General features: G+C 49.7%; 1 long non-coding RNA gene across 1 annotated transcript; it reads right to left on the reverse strand.

Moving 5' to 3' along the window:
* Window positions 1-4,889: 4,889 nt before the first annotated feature.
* Window positions 4,890-7,265, reverse strand: LOC143511576 (uncharacterized). Its single transcript, XR_013130171.1, has 3 exons — window positions 7,152-7,265; window positions 5,111-5,355; window positions 4,890-4,997 (listed from the first exon to the last, which is right to left on the reverse strand). It is a non-coding gene; the product is annotated as an uncharacterized LOC143511576 (long non-coding RNA).
* Window positions 7,266-7,759: the final 494 nt, after the last annotated feature.

Genomic DNA, 7,759 nt, shown 5'->3' on the forward strand with positions numbered 1-7,759 from the left:
ATTCATACAGTCATCACATCCATGCAGTAATCACATTCAGGATGTAAGTTTGATGAAGGTGACATAGAGAAACACACATAAGTTCCAGTCAGTGATATGTGGCTTTTAATCTGTACCTGCATGCTAGCGTTAGTGTTCTGTACACAACACGAGCATGTGAATACAAACTGGTGTAAGACTTCACAAACTTCCTGTCTGTTATTTCTCTATGGAGAGGAACGGACTAAGGTGGGGCATGGCCACAGGGCAGGTGTGGTTTTGCTTCACACACACACACACTCACTCACACACCCATATTCATGTGCACACATGGAGGTAAACAGCGATTAGGGCAGGGCGGGGTCAGCTGGACCAGGTGTACAGTGTCACATGCCTTACAGCTCAGCAGTACCCAATGAAGGACCTCGCGGAGGTCAAAAAATCACTCTGACAAATCAGAACGATACCTCTCTGCCTCATCTATGAATGAGGGTGGGGACAGACTGCATGTGCATGGAGTGAGGGGAGGTTATGTGGGTGGGGGGGGGGGGGGGTGAGGGGGGGTGCGACGGGGCAATTTGGGGTATGATGTTTGAGGGAGGGTTTGGTAACAAATAGACAGAGAGCCATCAAGACCTCACTTGTGGTTCTCAGTCGTAGTCAGGACTTCTGACCCCAACCATGGGCCGACGGTGAGGTAGAAGGCTGAAGTAGAAGTGTGAGGTAGAGGGTTGAGGTAGAAGGGTGAAGTAGAAAGCTGAGGTAGAAGGGTGAGGTAGAGGGCTGAAGTAGAAGGGTGAGGTAGAGGGCTGAAGTTGAAGGGTGAGGTACAGGGTTGAGATAGAAGGGTGAGGTAGAGGGTTGAAATAGAAGGGTGAGGTAGAGGGCTGAGGTAGAATGGTGAGGTACAGGGTTGAAATAGAAGGGTGAGGTAGAGGGCTGAGGTAGAAGGGTGAGGTAGAGGGTTGAGGTAGAAGGGTGAGGTAGAGGGTTGAGATAGAAGGGTGAGGTAGAGGATTGAGATAGAGGGGTGAGGTAGAGGGCTGAAGTAGAAGGGTGAGGTAGAGGGCTGAAGTAGAAGGGTGAGGTAGAGGGCTGAAGTAGAAGGGTGAGGTGGAGGGTTGAGGTAGAAGGGTGAAGTAGAAGGCTGAGGTAGAAGGGTAGAAAGGTAGAGGGCTGAAGTTGAAGGGTAAGGTAGAGGGCTAAGATAGAAGGGTGAGGTAGAGGGCTGAGGTAGAAGGGTGAGGTAGAGGGCTGAAGTAGAAGGGTGAGGTAGAGGGCTGAAGTAGAAGGGTGAGGTAGAGGGCTGAAGTAGAAGGGTGAGGTAGAGGGTTGAGGTAGAAGGGTGAGGTAGAGGGTTGAGGTAGAAGGGTGAGGTAGAGGGCTGAGGTAGAAGGGTGAAGTACAGGGTTGAGGTAGAAGGGTGAAGTAGAAGGCTGAGGTAGAAGGGTGAGCTGTTATCCTGGTTCGTTCGTGTCCTGCCTGACCTGCTGTGGCCAGTGACGGAGAAGACCTCTCTGCTTACCCTGGGCCTGTGATCCCTGCTCCTTTGACCTGATTGGGTAATCAAATTCCTGCTCTTTTGATTGCCTGGTTGAGGACAATAGGGGGCCGGCCCATGGGAGACGGGGCAAAGGCACGCTCCTGATGAGGTCATTACCAACAGCATGTCTGTGCAAGAGGGGTGTGTAGCATGTAAGGCACTGCTCCTAAACAGCTGGAGAAAGACTACATAGATACACACACACACACACACACGCACACACACACACACACACACACATATATGCACACAAACAATTATGCACACATAATTTGTGTTACGCAGAGCACAAAAACATCTGTTTTTTCATCCTTTCATTGATTTTTCCCCATCTGTGTGTAGGTCACTCCCCAGCATGCATCAGCCCATGAATAATCACCAGTGACAGTTGTCATTCATGTAATAATCTATTGATTAAAAAACCTCTTTAGGGATATTTGGAACTGCTGAGTAGAGGTTAAATGAGGACAAACCGGACAGTCACTCTAGTGCTTTCACCTTGGGTAACGTGTGTGTGTGTGTGTGTGTGTGTGTGTGTGTGTGTGTGTATGGCCCACTCTGCCCGTACTTCAGTGATAATGAGTCATCCTCTTTGGAGCACAAGCCAAGAAGACACTCCATGACTGCCCCATGACAGGGACTAGTGCTCTACTGCCCCAGGCCTACAGGAGTTCTGCCCCGGGGCAGTTCTACACTAGACCCACAGCAGCAGCAGATTAAGGCAGAAGAGTGAACGGGTACACTTATAAAAACAAGGAACGCTGGCCAACCGATTTAGACTGGGCACAGAAGGTCTCCCCAGTCACACCTTGGGCTTCACCCATCTGTAACATTTGTGCTAATCTGTTTAGTAACATTTCTGCCAACAGTGAAGTCAGAGAAGCACGTTTGTAATAGCAGTGGAGTGACCGATTTTATGGCTGGTTTCACCTTCATCTGAGCACCATGACAGGAGCACTGGCTTCGAGCTGTAGCAGGTACGGCTGGTGGAGGGAGCTGGAAGAAACTCTTTATGACCCACACATAAACGTTTCATGCGCATCGTACCAGTCGTACGACGTGTCGTTTAGATGCGTGTTTAAGTTCCAAAGCCTCATGTATGAAACCAACACGCCATCAACACACGTTTGCAGAGCGTGATGGATATGGGGCTACGTTCCCACGTTTCTGGGTGTTTTTAGTAAGAAGGTGTTTTTTTTGTGCTAACTGTCAAATCACCAAGAATGGAAACTAATTAAGTGTTGCTAAGCAGCGTGGGGCAGCGATTGTACTCACGCATTAGAAATCTACAGGGAACTTTCTGGAAAGTACCTACAGTTACCAATTCGAGTTCCAACTTTAGTGCTGGGTAATCAGTTAAAACGACTGGCATTAACACCAATGCCACAGGACCCATTTTTTCCTGAAAATAAGTTTGTATCCATGGAACATATGATGCGTGTTTTGATAGGATTAGCAGTGTGCTTCGGGAAAACGCTGCTACCTCTGGACGTTGGCCAATAGAAATAAGCCTTGCACATCAGCTGACTGGATTTCACTGGAGGTAACATTAGGACATAGAGGACCTGAGAAAAGTCCACACTTAAAAATGACCTGGGAATGTGCACAGCCACGATCATCACGGTGCTACAGGGAGCAGGGGAGAAAACCACCCCCACCCAGCCTGTTCCCACCCCCCTCAGTCCACCTGCACCCACGCCCCCGGTCTCAGCACCCTATATGGCTTAGAGGAACCCCCACGCCCTCGGGCCCACAACCCCCACACCCTCGGGCCCACAACCCCCACGCCCTCGGGCCCACAACCCCCACGCCCTCAGGCCCACAACCCCCACGCCCTCAGGCCCACAACCCCCATGCCCTCCTGCTCTGTACCCGATCACGAACCGAATCGCGCTTCCGTTTTCTGTGGGGGGAGGAGCACGGAGGACGGAAGCACCGTGGTTGGATGGTGCTCATGAGAACGGCCGGGCGGTTGGGGGGGACGTCACGTCACAGCAACAGCGTGTGCGTGGGAGAGAGGAGGAAGAGGAGCGCGGGCGGCAGGTGGGCGGCACGCCACTACAGGCCGCTTTTGTGTTCTGCCTCGCTCAGCGCTTCCCTGGCCCGCTCCGCTCCCCCCCTCCTCCACCCGCCTCCTCCGCCCCCCCCCCCCCCCCCCCCCCCCCCCCTCCGGCTGCTTGCTCAAAGACTTCCGCCACTCGCCTTCTCCGCTCTCACGAGCCGAGCTGCTCTGCTCCGCGGTTCGTTCGCAGGCTGTGCGTCTGCGTGGGGCTCGGCGCCGGGCGCGTGCCTGTTCCAGGCCGCAGGTCCCGTGCCGTCCGGATCTGTGCCAGTGGCTCTGTGTCTGCTGTCTGCTCTGAGAGGCACCATGGTCCCCGTGCCCCTCCTGTTACGCCACTACCATCAGAAGGCTGTGGATCCCTCTTTTAAGCTAATGACCAAACACACACACGCAGACGCACACACACACACACACAACACACACACACACACACACACAAACACATACATAAAAAAATTATTCCTCTAGAATTTTTTAAATGTCCAGTTATGCTCACAATTTTTTTTAATTTGATGTTATTTCCTGGACACATTTGGTTCACAGAGAACATACACACACACACACACACACACACACACAGAGAATGCTGAAAACATTGTGAAGCAGATGAACCATCGGGTTCAAAGTTAGTATGGAAGCAGTCACAGTGCCATCCCTTACACTGCTACTTGCTTAATAACTCATAATACAAAATAATTATTTCCCCAGAGAGCACAGATTTCAGTAGCACCACAAAGTCACAGTGTTAAATGAGCCCTGCCTAATTGCCTAATGTAAATACTCGCCATTTATCCACTAATAACCGTATGCAGGACCAAAGCTCCTGTTGTTTGGTGGTTCATTTTCAACACTGATATCACGACTGCCATCTAGTCACAATGTCTTGTTTCAAAGACACAGATCCAACAAGCGTCTCTATATCTCACCTGTGAAAGCAAACACACGCCATGGAGCCAATCACACGTCCTCCTTTAAGTCCTTTCAGTTATTATTATTATTTATTACTAAAGCACCTGTCTCAAACCCAAAGACCCCTTACAGACAGAAATAAGACATCAGCTTTTACAATGAAATCACACACAGTGATGAGAAGTTATATGTGTGTTGTGTGTGTGTGTGTGTGTGTGTGTGTGTGTGTGTGTGTGTGTGTGTGTGTGTCTGTGAAGGAAAAGGTCTGTGCTTTAGGGGGCAGTAGAGAGAGGTGTAGACATGGTGTGTGTCCCTGTACAGTGTGCTGAGGCTAAGTTCCCAGATGTACCCGCTGTCCTTTCACACGAGGATCAGAGAGGGTGGGGGGGGGGGGGGGGTCAGTGGGTGTATCTTGAGACAGTGCTGATGACCTCTGACCTCTCACTGAGACATGAGAGTAAACAGCCCAGAGGGATCATTCTCTGCATGCACATACACACAACTCTGGGGAAAAAGAGAGAGAGAGGGAGAGAGAGAGAGAATTGAGGACAGCCTAAGCGGAAATGAAGTGCAATGTTTAGCCCGTCTTCTTTGCTATCTCGGCGGTCCACACTCACGTTAAAGCCGCCCTCCTTTCCTTTAGACCGTTTAGGTCTGACCATCAAAACATCTGAGTCCCGTCAGATTCCCCTCGACGTCGTTTTGATGAACCACTTCCCCATACACGGGTCCTTAACTGCAGAGACTCCCAGGTGAGCTCCAGCACTTCCAAACTCTACACATCCAACGTTTGGTGGGATGTACAGATGGTCCCTGTGCTGAGCACGCTGCCATCTTCATTAAACACCAGCATATCACACATCTGCAAAACAGAGGAGAAAACAAGGACTCAACACACACCCTTGATTTGTGTCAGAAATACAAACAGATAGTTCAAATGGCATCTTGGCTTAATTAGTATTTATTGGGGCACACACACACACACACGCACACACACACACACACACACACACACACACACACACACAAGCTATCTTTTATGGATGTTCCCACTGTGGATAATTAATCTGACTGGACACATTTTCTCCCCTCCCTATAGTGCAGTAAATTTAACATGTAAGCAGAAATGCCGATGTCTTATTTGTGTGAATACTCATTAAAGCAGGCCTGTGACGGAACTGAAACGTGTCAGGCACACACACGCACAAGCACACACACTTGTGTGCTCAAGACACACTCACACACATACACACACACATACACACGCACAAATACACACACACTTGTGTGCTCAAGACACACTCACACACACAAACACATACTCGTGTGTTCAACACACACACACACCACACACACACACACACACACACACACACTACTAGAAGAATCTGTATTGGCAGGCTACACTACTGGTGAGGAATAGCAGCTCTAACAGCGCATGTCTAGTGCGCATGAATATTGGCCGTGCATGCTTGTGTCTTCAATGGCGCTTCTCTCCCTCTCCCTAACTGCATTAATCCGAAAGTGTAGTCGCGATCAAAGCCTCTCATTTCACAGCCCCTCTCCCCCTCTCTCTCTCTCTCTCGTGGGTACTCTATTGGGTTTCATGCTAAATTACCCCAGTTAATATCAGCAGTGTGTGCGCACAAGGACCAGCATGGTAATACCTCATGTTTAATAATCGCCGTATCCGCGCGCTCGCTCGCTAACGGAACCGCGGGATCAGTAGCGCGCCGGTGCTCCATCACGGAGACGCGCGCTCGTCTCTTCTCCGGAGCCGCCGGGCCGCACCCTGCACCACACCTGGTCTGCACTAACCGCAGAAACCCAGCACACCCAGGGTAGCTGTGTCTCTAAAGCAAACGACATCGATGAAGACACTGTATAGGACACTCAAACCTGGACCTGGGATCCAAAACCGGCGGTCCAGTTCTGTGACTGCAATTTCTTGATACGGAAAGACCTCTCGCGCTCACGTGTCGGCTGCAATTTTTTGTTTCTACTAATATAAAAGGGGCCAGAAAACGTGCAATAAGGGCACACAAACAAAATAAATAAATAGCCGCTGATTTTACACACACAGTGTTGAATTCATACAGTCTCCGTTCGGGTCCAGCTGGACGTGCATAAACAGTGTAGGTGAGATTTTAACAATGGAGCTTGGGCTGTGTGGGAGGCTTCACACACACGCCTCCTCCACGTGCATGGGGAACCAGTGTGAGCTATGAAACATCGCTGCTCTAATTCTCGAGCATCACCCCCTTTATCTCCTCACTCCTCCATCTCAGTCACCTGCTGCAGCACCCCGCCCGACCTCTGACCTTCAGCTAAACGGCGACAGAATGGAAAACCGCGGCGCGCGGGGCTGAACTGCGTTCACGAGCGGCGCGCTGCACAAAGATACAACCGCTCGGATAGCAGCAGGCGCGAGCGTGCGGGCGTGCGAGCGATAGCACGAGCGTGCGGGCGATAGCGCGAGCGTGGCCAACAGAAACCAGCATTTCTCACATCCCTCCCGCTCCCAGCGCTGGAGTGAGGGGTATAGGCGCGCAATTTATTAGCAGACTAAAGGGCCATTATTTCTAATCGTGGGTTAAATTGAGGCAGCGAGACAAATCCAATAAGTCTGTAGCCGGTACAGGCATGCAGAGGAATTACCTCAGAGTCCGGGCAACTAGTACCGGTCGTGTTGGAGCCACGACGTCTGCCCGGGAGACGCCCTGGGTGTAGTTATAGCAGGAGTCTCAATGCCAAGATCTCGCGCGATGTTTGGGGCTCTGGTACTGCTCTGATAGCTGGACCAGAATTTTAAATTTCATGTATATTTGATTGTTAGATGTGCTTTGTATATTAGTTTAAAATGAGTTTCAAATGCATAGTGAAAATAAATTGAGATCATATTCAGTCTCATAGAAATTCCAATTAAGTGCAATATTTAAAAAAAAGACATTTTAAGATTGCTCTTAAAAGTGTTATTAGGTGTAATTAGGTTGCTATTTAGGTCTAGTGTGTAATTATGCACCTACCATATACAGAGGCACAGCAAGCGTTTATAGACATAGGTCTATACCAATAAAAGAGATTTGCATTGGTAAAAACAAACTGAAGATTACAAACAGAATTACAGAAACAATAACCTTGTCAAAGTCCGTTCTGAAGTCATAAATCGAGACTGTGATCCTGCTCGCTATGGGAAGCACAGAGAAAAAGAAGTCATGCTTACAGCGTGTATTGATTACTAATCCTGACTGACATTAATGGTGAAA

Source organism: Brachyhypopomus gauderio, chromosome 4 (genome assembly GCF_052324685.1).
Source record: "Brachyhypopomus gauderio isolate BG-103 chromosome 4, BGAUD_0.2, whole genome shotgun sequence".
Taxonomy (NCBI): Eukaryota; Metazoa; Chordata; class Actinopteri; order Gymnotiformes; family Hypopomidae; genus Brachyhypopomus; species Brachyhypopomus gauderio.